The sequence below is a fragment of the Mesoplodon mirus genome, assembly GCF_964341445.2.
Source record: "Mesoplodon mirus genome assembly, chromosome: 11".
Classification (NCBI taxonomy): Eukaryota; Metazoa; Chordata; class Mammalia; order Artiodactyla; family Ziphiidae; genus Mesoplodon; species Mesoplodon mirus.
In genome coordinates this window covers 19,772,383-19,796,375 of record NC_138987.1, presented here as the reverse complement: position 1 = coordinate 19,796,375, position 23,993 = coordinate 19,772,383, and the positions used below count along the sequence as shown (strand labels likewise).

At 43.5% G+C, this 23,993-nt stretch overlaps 1 pseudogene across 1 annotated transcript; it reads right to left on the bottom strand.

The window, feature by feature from the left end:
• Positions 1-3,270: 3,270 nt before the first annotated feature.
• On the bottom strand, positions 3,271-4,265 carry LOC309812448 (N-acetyl-D-glucosamine kinase-like; annotated as a pseudogene). Its single transcript has one exon. The product of its transcript is annotated as an N-acetyl-D-glucosamine kinase-like (transcript).
• Positions 4,266-23,993: the final 19,728 nt, after the last annotated feature.

The window sequence follows — 23,993 nt, the reverse complement described above, 5'->3', positions numbered from 1 at the left end:
ATGTTCTCACCCAGCTTGTGCGACTCCCTCAGCGAACTCGTCCTGTGCATGGCATCAACAGCCCCCTTTTGCTGCAGCCTGACTCCTCTCTTGAGCTCTAGACCCTCATTTCTATCTGTCTGCTCTATCTCCCAGATGCCACGAATGCATCCTTGGCTGAACTTGTCAACTGGTTCTTCACATTCTGATCTCAGTGAGACAACACCAGTATCCAGCCAGGCATGCAGGAGTCATCCCAGATTCTTCACTCTCTTTCATCCCCAAATCCAAGCACTTCTATCTCTACATGACCCATCCCCCGTGTATCTCACAGATTCTTCAGGTTGCCATGGTCCTATTTCATGATCTCATCATTAGCCACCAGAACCACTGCAGTAGCCTCCATGCTCATCTCTCTCTCTCTTTTTTTTTTTTTTTTTTTTTGCGGTACGCGGGCTTCTCACTGTTGTGGCCTCTCCCGTTGCGGAGCACAGGCTCTGGACGTGCAGGCTCAGCAGCCGTGGCTCACGGTCCCAGCCGCTCCACGGCATGTGGGATCTTCCTGGACCGGGGCACGAACCCGTGTCCCCTGCATCCACAGGCGGAGTCTCAACCACTGCGCCACCAGGGAAGCCCCCTTCCATGCTCATCTCTTGGTGTTTAGCCTCACCCGCCCTAATCCTCCCTCCACTATATCCAGAGTGACCCGCATCTGATCCTGTCATTCCCTTTCCCATTTGTGTGTGTTTTTATCAGTAACAGTTGTCTCCAGAAAAGGGCACTTGGGGTCTAGAATGGGAGGGAGACTTACTTTTTATTATCTATCTTTTTATAGCATTCGACTGTCTTACCCTGAGTAGGTGTTTTTCTTTTGCAATACAATAATTATAAAAAGAAAAATTAAAAGAATTGATAGCTGGACTTTATGACTCATTAGACATGAGGATGAAGGAGAAGGAAGAGTGAGATGATGTTTGAAATGTGGAGCCTGAATTACTGGCGTAATTAGTGTGTTAGTAAGTAGTAATTAGTGGTGTTTGGGGAGCTAATGAACACGTGGACATTCTACAGTTATAAATTAAGGGCTTCATCTTCCGGTTTACGGGTCATACGCTTCACCAGGCTGCACAGGCCCAGCTGCTGAGATCGCTGAATCCCACAGCTTCTTAAGAGCAGGTAGTACTTTCTTACCAACCCTTCGCTGGGTCCAGGATAATCAATAAAAGCTGGTGCAGTAGTGAATTAAGTTTAAAAACCAGGCTTTGGACTCGTGAATCCTGACTCTAACACACATACTAATTCTGTGAATTTGGGCAAGTTACCTGACTCCTTTGAACTATATTTCTCTCATCTATGAAATGAGAAGTATTAACAGTACCTCTTCCATAACAGTATTTTGAAGATTAAATGAGATATTTCATGTAAAGCTTTCACTACAGTGCCTAGTTCATATTATACCCTTGGTAAATGCTAGCCATTTTTTCTTGTATTTACTATTTATTCTTCCCATTTTCTAGATGATAAAATTGAGGCACAGAGAGGTTAAGTAATTTTCCCAAGGTCGAACAAGTGGTGGCACCAGAATTCAAACCAAACAAGTGTGATTTCAGAGTCAGTACTTCTAAATTACTAAACTTTAAGGGAAAATACTGAGAGATTTGAATACATGATTTAAAAGCTGTATAGAAAAACATCATATAGAGTAAAAGATAAATGATAATGGGGAAAAATCATGCCACATGTGTAACAGATAAAGCTTTATTATCCTTTACAGAACAATTTCTCAAATGTTCATTTTGAGAAATGCTAGCTATATTTGTTAATAAAGTATGTCCAAGAAGTAGTTTTCCCCTTTTTGCTTGAAAACCTCCATTGCACAGAAGGTCATGTTTTCGGTAGCTGCACCCCTCCAACAAGTCATGTTGAGTTAAAAGTCATCTATAATTACTCCCACCAAGTCTACTTTACATATTATGTTACTCGTATTTTTTCCAGCCCTATCCCCTCACTCCACCTCCCATTTCCCCCACCCCCCAATATTTTGTAGGCTTCACAGTTGTTTTTATTACATTTCATCTCGTTTAGTCTTATCCCGCCAGCTGATATAGGATGAAAATGTGGATGGGTTTAAAAAGCATTTGTATAAACCTGTGGATTATAAAACCAGAATGGGTTATGAAGTCGTGTTATGGGGAAATCACCGACAGTCTGAAGTCAGAGAGTTCATTCCTTCAACAAATATTAAGTTGCCACACGTGTCAGTCACTGTTCCAGGTGGTACAGTGAGCAAAACAGAGGATCTCCTCTTGGAGTTGACTTATTGACAGGGAGACTGTAAGTCAAGGAGGTGATCTCGGTTGGTGATAAGTGAGAAAATCACAACTGAGCTCTCAAGAATGAACCAGCTGTGTGAACTTCTGGGGAAAGAATGCCCCAGCTGGAGGCAACAGCAAGAGTGAAGACTCTAGGGTGAGGGAAAGCCTGGCACATGGAAGGAGCGGACGGGAGGCCTGAGTAGGAGAATGTAAGTGAGAGACAAGGCTGAGAGAGTTGGTCAAGGCTGGGTTACACTGGGCTGGTAGACCATGGTAAGGAGGTATTCTGGGGTTTTTTTTAAACATTAAATCTTGTATTTTTATTTAACTTCTCAGGAATTTATGTTGCTTCCCAAAGTAGAATGAGGAAGGAATGTGGGATAAAGGGAAACACTCAGACTTAGAAAGTCCCAGGTTCTGATTGAGATTCTGTCACTTTACGTAAGTCTTCTGAGCCTCGGTTTCTTTTTTATTTAATTTTTATTGGAGTATAGTTACTTTACAATATTGTGTTAGTTTCTACTTTACAGCAAAGTGAATCAACTATACGTATACATATATCCCCTCTTTTTTGGATTTCCTTTCCATTTAGGTCACCACAGAGCACTGAGTAGAGTTCCCTATGTTCTACAGTAGGTTCTCATTAGTTATCTATTTCATACATAGTAGTGTGTATATGTCAATCCCAATCTCCCAGTTCCTCCCACCCCCTTTCCCCCTTGGTATCCATATATATGTTCTCTACAAGTGTGTCTCTATGAGCCTCAGTTTACACAGCTGTAAAACGGAGATAAAACCAGCCCTGTTACATGGCAAGAGACCTACATTTTATTTGTTTGTTTGTTTGTTTGTTTGTTTGTTTGTTTTGGTGGCGGGGGAGTGGGTAAAGTACATTTATTTTCTTCTATAGGTGTTTCTTTTTCAAAAAAAACAAGGAAAAGGAGAAAAAGCTCCAGCACCCAATGTCCACTGGGCTTTAGTCCATGGGGAGGAGGTGCCCCACGTGCCTGGCCCCTAGGCTGACCCCGCCCAGGGCGGAGGAGTGCCGCAGCTTCAACAGGGTGAAGCTGGAGAAGGAGTTCTGAGCCTGGATCTCTCTCTCCTGGGTTAGCGCCAAAAGGAAACCTTCCCTCAGCAGCTCCCAGCTCTTCCACACAGAGCCCACACACGGGATGGGGAGGCCAATCTCCCGTTGGAACAAGAACAGGTCAACCTCAGGCAACACTGCCACAACACGTCTGCCCAGCATCTCCCCAGCCTTCCTGAAGATATAACGGGAAAGGGCATCTCCCTGCTGAGCACCTTCTGCAACTTCCCTGCAAAACCCAGCAAACCTGCATTTATCAAAGTCCCTGCACAGGTGGGTGAGGATTCCTAGCCGATCTGGCACCTGGAAATAGTTGAACATGGCCTGTTGGACATAGCCCGTGTCATGAGGAGCCGCCTCTAGCTTATCGATGGAGTCAGACACTATTTTCACTGCTTGGTGTGCAATCCAGTAGGCTGAGCTCTCATCTCCCATCATGTGGCCCCAGCCACCACGGCCACTCTCAGACCCATCGGGGTTGATGAGCCTGCAGTTGGAGCTTGTCCCAGAGATGAGCACCATCCCACCACCCGGCGTAACAGTGGCGATGGAGCCGGCGGCATCAGTGGTGATTAAGTAGCTTTCACTCAGGTAGGGAAATCGGTCCCTCAGCTCCTCCATCAGGATCCTCACAGCGTCCTCCTGATCCCCACCGCTCAGGAGGGATAGGCCCAGGCTTCGTAGAGGCACCAGAGATCCACCCCTGCTTTCCGTTTGGCCCCGTTCACTGTCTCGTTGATCCTCTCCACACACTTGTCTGTCCTGATCAGCCAGTGGTTTGTGCTGAGTCCTTCCACTTCTGCCAGGGTCTGCACATCCTCTGAGAGCGAAAGGACCTTGGATCGTGCGCCTCCCACCTCTACACCCCCGTAGAGCGCGGCCATGCTGCCGCTATCGCTGCCGCGGATCCCACCGTTTACTTTATACCCACGTTTTCTTAAAAATTATTTTTATTTATTTATTTATTATTTTTGGCTGTATTGGGTCTCAGCTGCTATGCACGGGCTTTTCTCTAGTTGCGGCGAGGGGGGGCCACTCTTACTTGCGGTGCGCGGGCCTCTCACTGTGGTGACTTGTATTGTTGCAGAGCACGGGCTCTAGAGCACAGGGGCTTCCGTAGATGTGGCACGTGGACTCAGTAGTTGTGGCTCATGGGCTCTAGAGCACAGGCTCGGTAGTTGTGGCGCATGGGCTTAGTTGCTTCGCAGCATGTGGGATCTTCCTGAACCAGGGCTAGAACCCGTGTCCCCTGCATTGGCAGGCGGATTCTTAACCACTGCGCCACCAGGGAAGTCCCCCCACATTTTAATTGGTACTTATTTTAATAACCTAATTTAAAAATCTGGGATCGTATTTAAAATATGAAATACATCTAAGCTGCATGAATATATTTCAACAAGAACAGAAGCATTGACTGTGACTTTTTAATATAGTAAAATAGGGTAAATCATACCCACACATATACACATGCACACACACACCAGATTCCTGTGAAGATTAAAGGATTAAATGAGCTAATAAATGTGAAATGGGAGGTATTCCATTTTTTTGTGTTGTGTTTTTTTTTAATCCTTAATTTTTTTAAAATAAATTTATTTATTTTATTTATTTATTTTTGGCTGTGTTGGGACTTTGTTGCTGGGCGTGGGCTTTCTCTAGTTGCGGCAAGCGGGGGCCACCCTCTGCTGCGGCGCAGGGGCTTCTCACTGCGGTGGCCTCTCCCGCTGCGGAGCACAGGCTCTAGGCACGTGGGCTTCAGCAGTTGTGGCACGTGGGCTCAGCAGTTGTGGCACGTGGGCTTCAGCAGTTGTGGCACGTGGGCTCAGTAGTTGTGGCACGTGGGCTCAGCAGTTGTGGCACGTGGGCTTCAGTTGTGGCACGTGGGCTCAGCAGTTGTGGCGCACTGGCTCAGCTGCTCCACGGCATGTGGGATCTTCCCAGACCAGGGCTCGAACCCGTGTCCCCTACATTGGCAGGTGGACTCCCAACCACTGTGCCACCAAGGAAGCCCTGTGTTGTGTTTTGATTTTTGTTTTTAGATAGGCTGAATAAGGGCCCTCCTAAATTATCCATGTCCTAGTCCCCGAACCTGTAAATATGTCACCTTACGTGGTAAAAGAAACTTTGTAGATGTGATTAAGTTAAAGATCTTGTGATGGGGCGATCATCCTGGGTGACCTAGGTGGGCCCAATGTCATCACAAAGGTCCTTATAAGAGGGAGGCAGGAGGATCAGAGAAGGTGAGGGAGGTGCCACAAGCCGAGAAATATAGGAAGCTCTAGAAGCTAAAAAAGGCGAGGAAACAGACTCTCCTCTGACGCCTCCTGAAGGAACACAGCCCTGTTGACACCTTGATTTTACACTTCTGATTTCCAGAACTGTAAGAGCATACAGTTGTAAGTCACCAAATTATGGTAATTTGTTACAGCTGCAATAGGAAACTCATATACGTTTCTAATTCTAAAATGTGGTCGGGGGACTTCCCTGGTGGTCCAGTGGCTAAGACTTCGCCTTCCAATGCAGGGGTTGCGGATTCGATCGCTGATCGGGGAGCTAAGATCCCACTATGCCTCAGGACCAATAAAACCACAACATAAAAAAAAAAAGAAGCGGGCCTCCCTGGTGGCGCAGTGGTTGAGAGTCCGCCTGCCGATGCAGGGGATACGGGTTCGTGCCCCGGTCTGGGAGGATCCCATATGCCGCGGAGCGGCTGGGCCCGTGAGCCATGGCCGCTGAGCCTGTGCGTCCGGAGCCTGTGCTCCGCAACGGGAGAGGCCACAACAGTGAGAGGCCCGCGTACAGCAAAAAAAAAAAAAAAAAAAAAAAAAAAAAAAGAAGCAATATTGTAACAAATTCGCTAGAGACTTTAAAAATGGTCCACATCAAAAAATCTTTAAATAAATAAATAAAATGCAGTTGGAATCTATTGAAGGGTTTTAAGCAGGGGAGTGATGGGATTGTATTTTGTTTTTAAAAGAATGGGTTTTGGAGAGGCAGAAAGGGCATCAGGGAAGCCATTTAGGAGGTGGTGGCAGTCATCTCAAAAGAGACGTGACAGAGGCCCAGATTAAGGTGGTGGCGTGGGATGGAGAGGACCGAACAGATTTTGGTTACAGAGTCAGCAAGAATCGCTGATGGCATGGTTGTAGAGGTACAGAAAAAAGGAAGTCAAGGGTGATCCTGAATTTGGGCTTATGCAGTTGGGTGCCATTTATTGATATGGGGAAGACAGGACCAGAAATAGACTTGAGGGAAATTATGCATTCTGTTTTGGACATGTCAAAACTTGAGATGCCAATTAGACATCCAAGTCTATGTCAAATAAGCAGATGAATAAATCAGCGGAAGTCTCAGAGGAGAACTCATCTGCGTGTCCCCTCACCCCTCCTCTCGCAGAATTTCTCCAGTGCCGCCGTCACTAGCAGACTACCTGACTGACTGAACTTGACCCAGTGTGGCATTTCACTCCATGTCTTTATTTTTTATCCTGGGCTCATTTTTCATCGCCTACTCCGTGAAAGCTGAATGAGCAATTAACAGAGTCTAAAATGAGGCCCAGTATGTTTGATAACTAAAGAGCGATGGAAAGCAATTTAGATTAATTTGGGCCCCAAATGTGGACGGTTATTTAGTGCTTTTTCAGAGAGCTAAATGGATTTCGTGAATTTTAATTGATGTTTAACTTTTAATTGTGTTCATGTAGGGTGGCCAGTTGGAACCATGCCTAATAAGACTGATGAGTGTACAGACATTTGCATGCAGCGTGCCTTCCAAGGGCCAGCCAGGGAGAGAAAGGCTTAAAGTAACAGGAGGAAAACTGCACGGAATGGATAATCTTGAAACACATTTATTTTGAGAAAAATGAAAAACGGTCAAATATTTTGGTTTTCTATTCATCTTAAATAATATGAGGTTTACCATTATTTCCTCTTGGTGTTACTGTTATTTATTTTTCCAAGAAAAGTGAACCTGTATTTTAAAAGGAGCTAGGTTGTTACTTACAATGGAAAGAATTCTGATTTGCACAAGCTTATGGTTCAGTTTGTGAGCCAGAGCAACAAAATGTTCACTGGACGTCTTTCCTCTGTGAAGTGCTTTGCTAAGCACTGAAGGGGGTATAGTAATTAGGATGCTTTTTGGCCAACTCACTGACTTAAGCAATAAAGAAATGTGTTGTCTTACATAAGAAGTAGTAGGGCAGCCTCCGGGCACAGTATGTCAAGTTTCTGCTGTCCTCTGTGATTCTCATGGCCCTGCCCTCCTGTTTTTTTTTTTGTTTGTTTGTTTTTTTTGGCAGTGCACGGGCCTCTCACTGTGGTGGCCTCTCCCATTGCGGAGCACAGGCTCCGGACGCGCAGGCTCAGCAGCCATGGCTCACGGGCCCAGCCGCTCCGTGGCATGTGGGATCTTCCCGGACCGGGGCACGAACCCATGTCCCCTGCATCGGCAGGTGGACTCTCAACCACTGCACCACCAGGGAAGCCTTTGCCCTCCTATTTTTGATGGCTTCATCTTTAGGTCAGGAGCAAGATGGCTGCAGTGATTCCAGGCATCACATCCAGATCTGCTAATATCCAAAGGAAATAGGAGGGTTGTCTCTTCCTTGAGTGTCTTAACTGTGAAACAGTCTTTCCTAGAAGCCCCTCAGCAAACTTTCCTCACATTGCATGCACCAGGATTGGGTCCCATGTCCATTTGTAAGCCAGTCACTGGCTGAGGAAATGGAGTTACCATAATTGGCTCAGGCCAGGGGTTGGCAAACAGCTGCTCCCCACCTGTTTTTTTTATAACTGAAACGTAATTGGCATAAGCCATGCCCAGTCATTTACAAAATGCTTGTTGTTGTTTCACAGTACAGCAGAAGAACTGAGTAGTTGCAACAGAGATCTTCTGGCAAAGGCTAAAATATTTACTGTCTGCCCTTTACAGGAAAACGGCCAACCCTTGGCTTTGACTAATCATCTGGGATGTATGGGTGTTGGAGAGTCAAGGACAGCAGCCACTCTAAACACAAAGGAAGTGTAGGATGTGGTCCTATTCCTCAAAGAGATTACTGGGGAAAATGATACTGTAATATGTTAAGATTATCTACAGTTGCTGGTTACAGTTTACTACTCAAATGAAAGGTGTCTCATAAATGCTTATAATTGGAAGCCATCTTCCCTTCCACTACAAAGTAGGGTGAAAAAAGCCTCTCCATCCATTTATCATGCTTCATTCCAAAGAAATTATAAAAATGAACCTCAGATAAAGAACACCTAAGGACTGGGCCTCCCTGGTGGCGCAGTGGTTGGGAGTCCGCCTGCCGATGCAGGGGATACGGGTTTGTGCCCCGGTCTGGGAGGATCCCATGTGCCGCGGAGCGGCTGGGCCTGTGAGCCATGGCCGCTGGGCCTGCGCATCCGGGGCCTGTGCTCTGCAACGGGAGAGGCCACAACAGTGAGAGGCCCGCATACCGCAAAAAGAAAAAAAAAAAAAAAAGAACACCTAAGGACTTAAAAGCATTTTTTTTTAATCTAGGAAGGCATAGTAGTAGTATTAAAAAAGCAAGTTTATGCAGTTTTAAGAAATCATGCTCAAAAGGAGGAAGAAGCAGTAATGTTAAATAGCCCAGTGAAGGCACTTCTCAACTCTTATTTTGCATCCCTTGTTTCCTTTATGGCAATTGATCTAACAACCAAAAAGATCAGAGCAAGCATGTTTAAAGGATTAATGGATAGGCAACACGAGGGACCCTTGTGGTGTTAGAGCTGTTCATTCTGTATCTTGACTGGATACATGATTCTACACAGGTAATGCTGTTGTACAGAAGTTCACACACACACACACAAATGAGTACAAGTAAAACTGAGGAAGTCTGAGGAAGATAGGGTGACTTATCGATGTCAGTATCCTGGTTGTGATATTATACTACAGTTTTGGAAAAACCGTTGGGGGAAACTGGGCAAAGTGTACAGGGATCTCTATCATTTCTTACAACTGAATGTGAATCTACAATTATCTCAATAAAATTTTCAATTAAATAAAAGATAAATGAGTTAAAAGGACACTGAAACCCTGGATAGGTGGAGAGATGGTAAGAAAGCCCAGTCCGATTACATCACAGATGTAAGGGAGCTGACCTTAGGGCAACTATTAGTAAATTTTGAGAAGTTGTGGAGAATAGGAGCATTGCCAAAAAATGGGAAAGTCCTGTTGCATTTTTCACAGATGGTCTTTGACATTTCTCTTAATCCCTGACAAGTTTAGAATAGATTCTCAAATAGATGACAGTAATTAGAAAAAAATAAAGAGATCACTAGGAGGGCTTCCCTGGTGGCGCAGTGGTTGAGAGTCCGCCTGCCGATGCAGGGGACACGGGTTCGTGCCCCGGTCTGGGAAGATCCCACATGCCGCGGAGCAGCTGGGCCGTGTGAGCCATGGCCGCTGAGCCTGCACGTCCGGAGCCTGTGCTCCGCAACGGGAGAGGCCACAACAGTGAGAGGCCCGCGTACCGAAAAAAAAAGAAAAAAAAACATTCATTGTGGTAACTTGACTCAGAGAATAATACATAGTTACTGAATCTTAATTTCAACAAAGCACTCACAAAATCCCATGTCGAATTTTTGAAAATAAGATTGTACAATTAGCTGGAGATAGCCCAGTGAGTGATTTTTGCTAGAGAATGTTGATTCTTTTGGTTTTAGGCCACACAAAAGGAAGGGTAATAGCAAAGAATCATTTTTATTAGGAACTTGGGAAAAAACATAGAGCCCATCGTCAAGAAACTCTCCTTTTGATTAAAAGGAGACTTCATTATGATAAATGGTAATTTAGTTTCAGAATTATATGGAAGTGCTGGAATAACAGGCCCAAACTAATAAAACTAAAAATATTTCTTAAATTAAACAGCAACAATTAGTCCTATATTTAGGTTTAAAGGAATAATCATAAACATGCAAGATGAAAGAAGAACAGCTTCATGGCAGTTCATGTGACAAAAAAAAAAAAAAACCCAGAGGGATTTAACTGATGCTGTCATTGGCATAGCATGCAGACAACTGGGAATCACCCAGGACTGACTATGGTCAGGGTCTGGGAGAGAGTGATAGGTTGGGTTGGGGCGGGGTGGGCAGGGGAGGTCAATGGCCGAGGGAGTTGTATCCAAGGGAATGACCTACGACTGGATTTTGAAGTATCCAAGCTATAATGGACAGAGTTCCTTTAAGTGAAGAAAATGGTATCAGAAGCAATAGATGAGAAGGGCTGATAGGAATTAGGTGGAGGTTCAGGATCGGACTCCAGCTTCCTTGGAGAACCAAGGGGAGCCCAACTCTCAGGGCTGCAGGAAGAAGTGAAACATTTCAATAAGGCCAAGGGATCGGGCTGTGCTGGGGAAAGTATACCAGGGTTAAGGGCACATCTTTGGAACCTGAAGAAATATTCTCTATCCCCTGCCCCCCTTTCTTCCTACGGGTGCTTAGGACAGGTTACTTGACATTTCTGAGGCTTGGATTTTGCGTCTGTTCAATGGGAATGGTAATAAAATCTGCTTCCCAGAATTGTTGGGAGAATTGAATGTGGTTTATTAAATGCTTAGTGCAGTTCCTGAATTGTTTTGTAGAAGCCCTGTCAGGCACCTTGGGCTCTATTTACAGATAAGGGAGCTGCAGACTAATTCCAGAACATATTTACCTATTAAGAGGGATTTCCTATTGCAGTGACTTTGAATCCTGTCTGTACATTAGAATCATGAGAGCTTTTTTAAAAATACTGATTTTTAAAAGACACTCAGATCAATTGAACCAGAATCTCTGGAGTTTTTAAAGCTCTCCAGATGATTCTAATGTGCAGCCAGCATTGACAGCCATTGTCTTACTGTATCATCAATCCTGGTTGTCATTGACTCAGAGCCTCACTTAATCTGGAGGTGGCCACCCCGCTGGAGACAACTGGGTGGGACTGTGGCCAGTGGCCAGTGACAGTCAAGTCTAATCTTGAGATGATGTGACAGAGAAGGGAAGCTGCTAAAAATCAAACCCACAAGCACATTGACTAATACCATCCATCCTGAAAAGCACTGCGTAGAGCAGGGAAAGCACAGGCCCCCTGAACTCTGAGCTGATCAAGGCACATGTGGAATGTTGATTCCCTTTCAGGAGGACTCAGATGAGAGCAGACAGTCTTTTCCAGGCCTTTGGAGTGAGCTGGGAAGGGTAGCAGTGTCCAGACAGGCAGCCTATGCCCAGGCACTGCTGTCTGCTGGAGCAGATCACAGGCACAAACATTTGCTGTGAATTAGCAGTTTGGGAAGAACACAGTGGACGGAGGGGAGAAGATACTTCAAGTTCAGAGAGAAGAGCAAAGGGTCAAGAGCTGAGTTTTGATGAGCATTTGTCATGCTGCTGAGATATGAACATCAAAAGGTAGAGAGTTGCCTGACAGAGATAGAACATGCATGTGTTGTTAAAAGTCAGTTGAGAAATAAATTCCGAAGACGCTGAGCAATTGGTGCACTTCCCTGGGTCAAGGGCATATTCTCAAAGCTGCAGCAGAACACGCAGTAGGAGGTGAGCGGGATGATGAAAAGAACAGAGACCCTGTCCAGTGAGCAGTAGTTAAAGACCTGAGGATGTTGAGCCTGAAGAAGGCAGGATGGCTGAGCGGGGTGAGAGCCATCTCAAGGTACTTGAAATGTCAGCTTGTGAAAGGGTGTTTTGGCCCACGGAGTGGACATTACAGGGAATCAGACTTTTGTCCAGTAGTAGAAACCGTTTTGGCATCAGGAATCGAAATTAGAATAAGAGTATGTTTTGTGAGATGGTGAACTCCCTGTCACTTAGACGTATTCAAGCTGACAGGGTAGAAGAGTTACTAGTGTGAAGTAGGGGGTGGGGAGTACGTGGGCTTCAAGTCCCCCACTCGTAATTCAGCAGGCCTAACCCAACTTTCATGTGATTAAGGTATGTGGTGCATCGTAGGATGTTATGTTTTAAAGGGTTATTGCCCCTCTCCCCAAGTATGAGAAACTTGGACTGTTATGGTTCTTTGATTTCTATTATAAGGAAAGAAACCGTGACAAATATTTTGGACAACTGAGGGATACTTGTTTGCATAAACAACCAAGAGATTCAAACATTTATGTAAATAAGGACTATGGTTGTTTTTTGTTTAATTTGGTTGCTCCGGGTCTTAGTTGCAGCAGGCAAGCTCCTTAGTTGTGGCTTGCTGGCTCCTTAGTTGCAGCACCTGGGCTCCTTAGTTCTGGCAGGTGAGCTTCTTAGTTGTGGCATGTGAACTCTTAGTTGTGGCATGCATGTGGGATCTAGTTCCCTGACCAGGGATTGAACCTGAGCCCCATGCATTGGGAACACGGAGTCAACCATTGTGCCACCAGGGAAGTCCCGGGACTATGTTTTTTAATGCCATGGAGAGCCTGTAACTTTGCTTTTCTTGGTCTCATACTTTGGGAAGCATCGCTGGGTATTCTGTCTTTAAGCCTTTTTAAGCTATTTCAATTCAACAAATGATTTTAGTACCTAACAAATGTGAGGCATCATCCTGTGTTTTATCTATTGAAAACCTTCTCTTCCCTAAACTTGTACGTATTGGAAATTAATCTCAGCATCGGCAGCATCTTCTACATTTAAAAACAGAGTCACAGCACAGCAAATATAAACAGTGATGGCAGTGGACATCTATTGGTTGCACCCCAACATGATTTCTGCTTTCTGTCTTCTTTCTATCTAGCCCCCATTGCCATTTAGGGAATCTATGAGTTTCTGGGGAAGCTGACTGTACCTTGATTAGACAGTAGAGTGTGTGTGTTAGGCTGAGCTAGTTTGTATATTATATCCCCCTTGCCACTGTGAGGGCAAAATCACGTGACCTGATCTAGACTGATCAGAGTGCATTTCTGGATTGTCATTGAGAAGGCTGGGATAAAGGAGTATTCTTCTTGTTGGACTTGAGCCAGAAATTTGAGGTCCTGGGAGCTGTAAGTGGTAGCTATCATGCAACTATGATAAGACTAGTTTCAGAATGAGCTGACACTAAGAATGACAGTGGAGAAATAGAGGAAATTGGGTCTCTGGTGACATCACCAGCTGCTAGGTTAAACTTTGCCTGGAGCCAAAACTACCTCTGGGGCTTCCCTGGTGGCGCAGTGGTTAAGAGTCTGCCTGCCAATGCAGGGGACACGGGCTCGTGCCCCGGTCCGGGAAGATCCCACATGCTGCGGAGCGGCTGGGCCCGTGAGCCATGGCCGCTGAGCCTGCGCGTCCGGAGCCTGTGCTCCACAACGGGAGAGGCCACAACAGTGAGAGGCCCACGTACCGCAAAAAAAAAAAAAAAAAAAAAAACTACCTCTGGACTTTCCAAATATATTACTTCCCTTTATATTTAAGCCAGTTTGATTTAGGTCTTCTTTGACTTAGAACCAAAAGATTCCTTAGTGATCAATATGGTGGTTATTTTTGGGTGGTGGGGTTATAGGTTTCATTTTGTCAATTATTTAACTGTATTTGCTAAATTGTTTATAGTTAGCATGGGTTACATTTGTAATAAAAAATAACAAAAAAAAGTCTACTAACATTTAATCATAGCATCCACATTGTCTGGAAGTTATTTATCTAGGAAAGTAGACGTTCTTAATAGGGCTGAACCAAGACCCACAGCTAAGCTAATCTGTCTGTTGCTTCGAATAGATCTCTGATGATACCTTGCACTGCTGGTAATATCATACTACTGATAACTCACTGGTTTTTAAATTTACTTTTTAAACAGTTTTTATATATTGGCCCACTCCTATCTAGTTGTTTTATGGGAGACAGAGAAATATCATCTAATGTAACTGCAGCTTTTACCACTACTTGTTTATTTTTTGAGCAGTGAAGGAACTCAGTGCTGCCAGCCATTTGATATTCTCCTCCTCTTGACATGTAAAAAAAATACATATTTGTGGTCAATTTAAAATGAATAGATATAACACACTACTACATATAAAATAGATAACTAGTAAGGACCTACTGTACAGCACAGAGAACTCTACTCAATATTCTTCTGTAATGGTCTATATGGGAAAATAATCTACAGAACAGAGTGGATATATGTATATGTATAACTGAGTCACTTTGCTGTACAGCTGAAACTAACACAATGTTGTAAATCCAAAAAAAATTTTTTCAAAAACCAATTTGCTGATAATCAAAAATAAAATAAAATAAAATTAATAGATATATAAAAATTTTTAAGTAACAAGTAAATTACAATAAAATAATAAGATAGGTGGACCCCTATAGAATGGGAGACTTAAAACACCTTAAAAGACTTATCAGTCAATCACTATATGTAGACCTTATTTGAATCCTGGTTCAAACAAACTGCTAAAAAACAAAAACAAAACCCAAAAGTTAATTTATGGGAAATTTAAGCACTGGATATTTGAAGTATTAAGGTGATATTATTGTTTTTTTTTAGGTATAATAATTGTATGGTCTTTATGTTTTTAAAGAAAGAGTCTTTGTCTATTAGCAATACATAGCAAAATATTTACAGATAAAATAATATGATGTCTGGGATTTGCTCCAAAATAATGCAGGACAGAGGAAGTTCAGGGGAGATATAGATGAAACAAAATTGGACATGAATAGATAATTGGTGAAGCTGAGTAATGGGTACGTAGGGGTTTATTAACCTATTTATTTTTTCTATCATGAAAAGTTAAATAAAAGTCTCCCCTTCACTGACCCTCTAGTGTTAATCAGCATTAACAATCAGACAGTTTTTTCTCAGAAATTTTTCTATGTATAAATTACAGAGAGAAAGAAGAGTAGTGAAGTTTTTGTTTTGGTTTTATTTAACTACATAGAGTCACTGTACATGTTGGTCTACACCTTTCTGTTTTGGAGGGGAGGGGAACTTAATATATCATGGACGTTTTGCCATTTAGTTTTATATTGGATCAGTTGATGATTTTTTTTCCCTAAAGTTTTTTGCTTCTGTAACAGTGTAGCTTCTACACCACAGGCGATAATTTTGGCTTTTTGTGGGGACTGCCTGTGTTTGAAGCCTGGAATTTCTGTGGGTTTTGACCAGAGTTTTCATTGCAAGTCTTGGGCAGCTCCCACTCTTCTGATTATGAATCTTTTCTGGCATAGGATCCCCATATGAAGCATTGGCCCCAACCCTCTCCATAGGATTTTGCTGTCAGACAGCAGTTGTAAAACCTATTGGAAATTCAGCTCTCTAATGCCTACTGTTTGGGGGCCAAATATTTGTGAGAGCTAGAAAAAGCATTGTTGAATTCCTATTGCTTTTTTGTGATGTTACATAATGTGAATTCTCAGTAACTCATGTACATCGATCCGTAAGAGAGAGGATTTGTGAGAGGATGGTTTGTTTTTTTAAAAGAATAGAGTGTTTAGGGCTTCCCTGGTGGCGCAGTGGTTGAGAGTCTGCCTGCCGATGCAGGGGACACGGGTTCGTGCCCCAGTCCGGGAAGATCCCACATGCCGCGGAGCGGCTGGGCCCGTGAGCCATGGCCGTTGGGCCTGCGCGTCCGGAGCCTGTGCTCCGCAACGGGAGAGGCCGCAACAGTGAGAGGCCCGCGTACCGCAAAAAAACCAACCAAACAAAAAAAACTAAAAGAGTAGAGTGTTTAGGGCTTCCCTGGTGGTGCAGTGGTTGAGAGTCCGCCTGCCGATGCAGGGGATATGGGTTCGTGCCCCGGTCCGGGAAGATCCCACATGCCGCAGAGCGGCTGGGCCCGTGAGCCATGGCCGCTGAGCCTGCGCGTCCGGAGCCTGTGCTCCGCAACGGGAGAGGCCACAACAATGAGAGGCCCGCGTACAGCAAAAAAAAAAAAAAAAAAAAAAAAAAGAATAGAGTGTTTAAAAAAAAAAAAAGAATAGAGTGGATGAATAGGTGACCAGCCTTACCTCCATGATGGAGCTTTCTGTTGTTATCGTGCTGGGAAGTTGACATAATTTAATTCCATTGCTTCTTGCGATATCCGCTGTTTTTCATTTCCCTTTTATCCCAATGGGAGAAAGACAATCTAAGCTTGGAAGTTATTCTCTTTCTCCCTTACCCTTGAGGATCACAGAGTATATCATGCTTTTCATGACATATTTTCAAAGTGCTTTAAAATATTGCTATCATCATTTCATTCTCTTATCAAATAGTTTCAGAGTAACTACTCTGTGCCAGTCATAGCACCCAGCCTTTGGGAGCAGAGAATGCAACATAAATCAGTTTTCACATCGCTGTCTAGGTGGAAATTCTGAGGTTGGTCATTGAGGAAGGATGGATCTATGATTAGTGTTTTTAAATAGGCATGTTTTGTGCATATATACAGTAATGATAGGTACCATTTACTGATTCATTACCCTGTGCTAAGTGCCTTTCTAAGAAGTTTATACCAGTTGTCTCATTTAAAAGCCTATGAAGTATGTGCTCTTATTAGTTGCCTTTTGTAGACTGGGAACTGAAGCACAGAAAGATGAAATAATTTACTGGAAATCACAGAGCCAAAAAGTGGTACCATCTGGATTTAAACTCAGATAATCCAATTCCGGAACCTGTGCTCATTATGGAATTATTACTAAGAAATCTTTTGGCTCATTGATATATTGTATTAGCAGCTTCCAGTTTTTAAGAAGGAAAAAGATGGTTAATCATTGTTAGCCATTACTGTGAAACATGTTGAAGAGTTTTTAAGATATAATATCATAGTGCAGTTGGGGATTAGAACTGATTTCCAGACTTAAAGAAAATTGATCAAATCTTTACAGTGCGTTGGTACTTCAGGGGATGAAATTTTGCCTGTAGTGTGTCTAGAGTCGTATCAGAATGCATCTTTGTCACTTGCAGTGTTGTTCGTGCTGAAAGGAAATCCACTGAGCTGTTATTTTTGCTGAGTCAATTTTACAGCGCATCATGAAGTTTGCTATAATGTGTAAAAGTGTGTGTTTCCCCAACATGCATAAGTGTGTATGAATATGTTTCAAATGCATGTATACATGCTCTGCTTTAAAAATATGAAAATCTCAGTACATTCCTAGATTCTTGTTTTGTATGGCTTGCACTCAGTGATTCTAAACTCTTTCAATTGGGAATCCAGCCTGAAACTAAGTACATGTTACTACAAGCTAGGCTGTAAAACCTTCAGTTCAAACTCATAGTCCCAGTTTACCTTTCCTTTCCTTCATTTCGTCATAATAACGAAGAGAGCTGTCACTCACTGGTTGTTGACAATGTGATAATCTTTGTATTAAGCACTTTGACTGTATTCTCATTTAGTCCTCAAAGTAACCCTTTGAGGAAGTCTTGTTATTCTTATTTTCTAGATGCAGAAGCAAAGCCTTAGAGAGATTACTTGTTCAAAGTCACATAGATATATGTGGGGACAGATCCAGTTTTGTCTGCCTCCAAGGTCAGTTGATTTCCGGTGTGGAAACACTAAGGCAGTCATTGCTGAAGGAAGATGCTCTGAGTGCTGTGTGCTTGTATGAGTCTATGTTTATATGTAGTTTAATTTTAAAAGATAAACAATAGTAACTATAGCTTCCTATGCACTAGTGAGGTAGAAAGACATCAGAATTTGTATCCTAGCTCTGTTTAATATAATGACATTAAACAAATCACAATTTCTCTGGGCCTCAGTTTCCCCATATGTAAAATAAGGATAATAATACTTATTTAACCAACATTATAAGGTTTTTGTTAGAATTAAGTGAAATCACGGAAAAGTGCCAAGTAGTTTACACGTGTAAGGAAGTATTAGCCAATACTCTCATCCCCCCCTGGCCCCCCATAAGCTCTTAAAACTCATTTCATAGGATTCAAATTAGATGCTGCTGTGGATTTGGTCTAACAGCTTCCTTAAAAATTTAGGATATCGTCTGGTTTTTCACTTCATTCATTCATTCAAAGGACTTTTTACTGGGTCCCTACCATATCCCAAGCATTGGCATTGTTGCCAGAGGTATAAATTGACTCAGACTTGATCACAGATTATTCAGGACATTTTCTGGTTAGGATTGTAATCCAGTCTAACCCAACTACATGCTAACTGACCCCATGTAAATGTGAACAGGGTCATATTTGTCCGTGGTGGCCCAGACTGCTCTGCATAAAGAAATCTCAGGACAGATGGGGCATCTGGCATGTGTTGTGAGTTTGCATCTTGTCCTGTGGGGTAGGTGAGGGACGGGGGTGGGCTTAGAGTGGAGCCCAGGTGAGGCACTTCCCCAGACACCGAGCACAATGGGTAGCCTTGGGCTTGCAACACAGTCTGCCCAGACACAGGAGGCCCCTTGCAAGTGTGTTTCAACTGGAACTGCCTGGGTGACTTTTTAAATCCCCCGAAATGAAAAGAACCGCATTTTCCTCTCAGCTCACCAAACAACAATAATGAATAATAGACTCTAGTCCATTTTGTTTGTTTGTTTGTTTTGCTTTCTTGCGGTACGCGGGCCTCTCGCTGTTGTGGCCTCTCCCGTTGTGGAGCACAGGCTCCGGACGCACAGGCTCAGCGGCCATGGCTCACGGGCCCAGCCGCTCCACGGCATGTGGGATCTTCCCGGACCGGGGCACAAACCCACGTCCCCTGCATCGGCAGGCGGACTCTCAACCACTGCGCCACCAGGGAAGCCCTCTAGTCCATTTTGAATACACTTAAATTGTGTTTCTGCAAAATTTCACACTTGCACTCTTTTTTTAATGTTTCAACTGAACATACACACAGTTCTATAGGCAGCTGGAGTGGAGACAAAGGTTGCTCAGTTCAATAAGTATTTACTAAGCCTTTCCCCACATAGGCATTGTGAAAGGTCAAAACTCGGTCAACTCCAACCATAATAATCAAAACAACAACAAAACCTAGCTCTTTTTGATGCCACCCCTTCTCTTTGGGTGCTTTTGGTCCAGTCTTTGACGGTGCAATGCAAGAAAATCTGGGACCATCCATCTCATTCCCCAGGGAGGGTGGGCAGATGAGAAGTCATCTGAGGCCTGGAAAGGTATGCAGTGCACAGTTTGAGTGTTCATTAGAGAAAGCACTAAAATCAATTCTGTGCTCTCTGATAGCAAACGTGCCACCTTCCCCACTCACCCCTACCACCCCATACATATACACACACATAGATACACATCAGTTTCCCTGGTGGCGCAGTGGCTAAGAATCTGCCTGCCAACGCAGGGGACATGGGTTCGAGCCTTGATCAGGGAAGATCCCACATGCCGCAGAGCAACAAAGCTGGTGCACCACAACTACTGAGCCTGCACTCTAGAGCCCACGAGCCACAACTACTGAGCCCGCATGCCACAGTTACTGAAGCCCGCGCACCACTATGAGCCCGTGCTCTGCAACAAGAGAAGCCACTGCAATGAGAAGCCCACACACCACAACGAACAGTAGCCCCCACTCGCTGCAACAAGAGAAAGCCCACGCGCAGCAACAAAGACCCAACACAGCCAAAAATAAATAAATAAATAAATCTATTTTTTAAAAAAAGAAAAAGAAGGCTAACCATTAAGATATGAAATTTGGGGCAGTGAGGGAGATGCTTTTTTCTGGGAAAAAGGGAGAATGAGTTTCTATTTCCAAAGGATGGGATCAGAACTATTTCTAAAACATCATTTAACTGAATCAGTGCAGCAAGGTTAATTTGTAGGTGAGTTACAGCTTAATGGAAACAACAGCATTGTCACGCTTGAGTTGCACATTTCAAAGCAGTAAAGTGATAGCGAACTCCAATGCCAGTCCCCGAGCTTCCCGCACCAACAGCTGTCCCTGTGAGGGTGGACTTGGCCGAGAGTGTCTCAGGTCACCCCATGTTCCTGTGTTTCACTGTTAACGAACACACGGTGGCCTCTGCAGAACATCCTGGACTCATGCCAGTGACCATCTAAACCTCAGTTCACTAGGAGGGGCAGGGCTTCAGATTCAATGCATAGGTTGCTTACGCTTTTCATTTAAATTGTGTTTGAAGTTTTTAACGTTTCCGGGTGTACATGCATTAGAGGGGAAGGTCTTCAGAAATTAAAGTGGTGTCCTGAAGGAGGGCTCAGGAATTCTGAATGGCCAACAGGACAGTCCAGAGGCCAGTGAGGATTCAGGCCACATGAGAGAAAGAAATCACGGATAGGATTGCTTTGATGGTTGGGCAGCTGGGAACCTTTCCTGCCCTGCAGCATGCTAACAGCAAGACAGATGTTCCCAAGGCCCAATCTTTGTACACTTCTGCTCCTGGGGGAAATAACTCTCATTCCTGTTCGTGCAGGTCCACCCTTCCTGATTACGTTCAGTTCTTTGAGTGATTTTTTCAAGAATTTTTGAGTGGCTATGATATGCTCAGCGCCTGGTCTGATTAGAAAGGAAGGAGCTGCAGATCGCTCAGTCTCCAGACCTGTTGCCTGGTACGTGCATCCTCATCTTCTCCAGGCCCGTAGTTCTAAAAGAAGGAGGAGGGAAACGTTCCAGATATGCCAAGGCAATGAATATATAATTGATGCATATAGTAGTTACAAAATGTAAAGGATATAGAACAGATCTCTTTCTAAGCCTGTAACCGCCCCAGAAACAACTACTATTAAGTTTGTCTACTCCTACAAAGATATTCTATTCATATGTAAACGCATATACATATTGTACATATTTTTCATATATGTATATACACACATAATACACATATATATTTAATTATTTATCCTCTTTATTTATATAAATGGTAGCATACTCTGGAGTAATAGGTATTCCATACCTTACTTTTTCATTTATCTTGAGAATTGTTCCAGGATAACACATGTAGAGCTGCCATGTTCTTTTTAATAGCTACGGAATGTTTGTTCCATCGTTCAAATGGACCATCTAAACCATTAACTTCAGCCTTTTATTGTTGCATGGTTTGGCTGTATAATCTTTTGCCATCCCGATAATACTTAATTGAATATCCTTGAATATATATCTTGGAGCACATGTGCTAATTTATCTCTAGAATCAGTTTGCAGAAGTAGAATTACTAGGCCAAATGGTATATCCTTTTTGTTTTGTTCTATTTATTAGACATTTGTGTGTCTCCTTTTTTTTCGTTTCAGGTGTACAACAAAATGATTTGATATTTGTATATATTTGCAAAATGATCACCACAATGTCTAGTTAATATCTGTCGCCATACATAGTTACAGAATTTTTTTCTTGTAATGAGAACTTTTAAATCTATTCTCTTAGTAACTTTCATATATGCAATACTTTATTATTAATTACAGTTTCCATGCTGTATATTACATCCCATGACTTATTTTATAGGGCTTATCCTTTTTAATACTAATAGAAATTGCCAAATTGCCCTTCTAAACAGGATTTATGCATTTACACCTTCCCAGGAATGCATAAGAATGCACACTCTGACTGCCTTCCCCTAACCCCCACCCCTGCCTAGGCCATATCAGTCTGTCTGTTGTAGGGGAGAAAGTTTTGTGCTGGATATAAGCCTGAGTATTTTTATTTATTTATTTATTTATTTTGCGGTACGCAGGCCTCTCGCTGTTGTGGCCTCTCCCGTTGCGGAGCACAGGCTCCAGACGCGCAGGCTCAGCGGCCATGGCTCACTGGCCCAGCCGCTCCGCAGCATGTGGGATCTTCCTGGACCGGGGCCCGAACCCGTGTCCCCTGCATCGGCAGGTGGACTCCCAACCACTGCGCCACCAGGGAAGCCCCAGGAATTGTACTTTTGACCAGTGTTGGCAAGAAAGTAACTTCTCCCTCTGGGGACTATGAGCTGTCTGTTGTCTTAGTAAAAAACAGCTGCTGTGGGGCTTCCCTGGTGGCGCAGTGGTTGAGTCCGCCTGCCAATTCAGGGGACACGGGTTCGTGCCCCGGTCCGGGAAGATCCCACATGCTGCGGAGCGGCTGGGCCAGTGAGCCATGGCTGCTGAGCCTGCGCGTCCGGAGCCTGTGCTCCACAATGGGAGAGGCCACAACAGTGAGAGGCCCGCGTACCACAAAAAAAAGAAAAAAAAAAACAGCTGCTGTTTCCACCATCCAGCCAATCTAGTGCTTTGCCTGAGGAACCAGTTTGCCCTTGGCAGACACTAGGTTTTATATATCCACTTATCCCATCATGGCTGGGTGGCCTGTAGCAAATTCTGGGGACAATATACTGGTTTCTTGGGAATAACAAAATCACTCTCTCTCGTGACCGAGGGCTCCTAGGTTTTCTTTTCTCATCATCTCCCAGAACCATTATCTCAGTCCAGGATTAACTTGAAAAGCATTAAAGATTTTCGTTGCTCTCCCTATTTCAGACCAGTTACTGAATGGACCTTTTCCCCACCCACCGCACCACTTATTGAATCAGAAAAATGATTTATTTTGCAAAGCAATTTCATGCCTTGTTATTCCCCATATGTCTCTAAAATACAAAGTTAGGTGGCACTGCCAGAAGTCTCTATTCATTCTAGAGATTGAAAGGGGAAAGTTTTAAAAGGGGCTCGGCAAACCTGAGACACTGTCTACTCGGTATCCTCCTGCCTTATGTAGCATCGTGATGGTATTTGCTTTCAAACCATGCCTCCTACAAGGAAAATTGTAGCCTCAAATACTTGCATCATTATGTAAATAGGGGTTAATGAATCAGTTGCACAAAATATAAAGCGACTGAGAATTTGGCCGTTTTTATGAGAAAATAACACAAAGACAGCTGGATTTTTCTTCTGCTTTTTTTGTGCATCCTCATACTCTTCTGTTTTACAGATATGGCTTTTACAGGAAGGCTAGGCTAGAGAATTCTGCAGAATTCTTATTTTGCATTTCATTTTCTTATTGCTAAACTGTTAAGTAAAGGCAGTCCTATCTGTAGGCTTGGAAAACAGCTTTAAGACTTAATTATTAAAAGGTAACATCTCTCTAAATACTGATCCTCTATAAATACTGTGTTGTCCACATTTGCCTTTTGAGATTAAAATAATCCACCCACTGATTTGGAATTAACTTAAAATGCTCAGGAAATGGGATGTCAAGTCCCTGTCCTGGTTCTCTGTATCTACTGCTGACTCTCTAGTGACAGAGCTGCCCTTAGGTGATGCCCAAGCTCGCAAGTCATGAATCAACAGATTGCACTTTAAAGGTAGAATAGAAGGGGAAGGGCCATTTATTGCAGCAAGGAGTCTTCTTCATCCATGAGCAGTGTGAAGAGCTGGAGACACAAGATTTGGAGATTGGTCAACTGGCCAATCGACATTTTCCCAACAGTTGTTTATTGAATACTTACTGTGTCCCAAGGCATGAAGGTAGCTTCTGTGCATATAGTGATGAATCCAACATTCTGAGCCCTGACCTCATGGAGATAACTTAAATGAACCATTTCACTTCTCTGGGATTTACTCGAAAAACAAGGCTAATTCTTAACCTCACAGGATTGCTATGCTAAACTTATTTAGAAACGTATAAAGTGTTGAACAGTTGTAGAGTTCTTTAGGTCAGCATGGTTACACAGCCTCAGCAGTGCCCTTAACCTTGAACTTTCTGAGGTCAGCTGTGTTGCTTATTACCTCCTTTCATAAAGTCATCCTCAAATGACCCCTCCCTTTGCCCTTTGTCTTTTTTCGACAGTTGCATCTTCTTCCCCAAA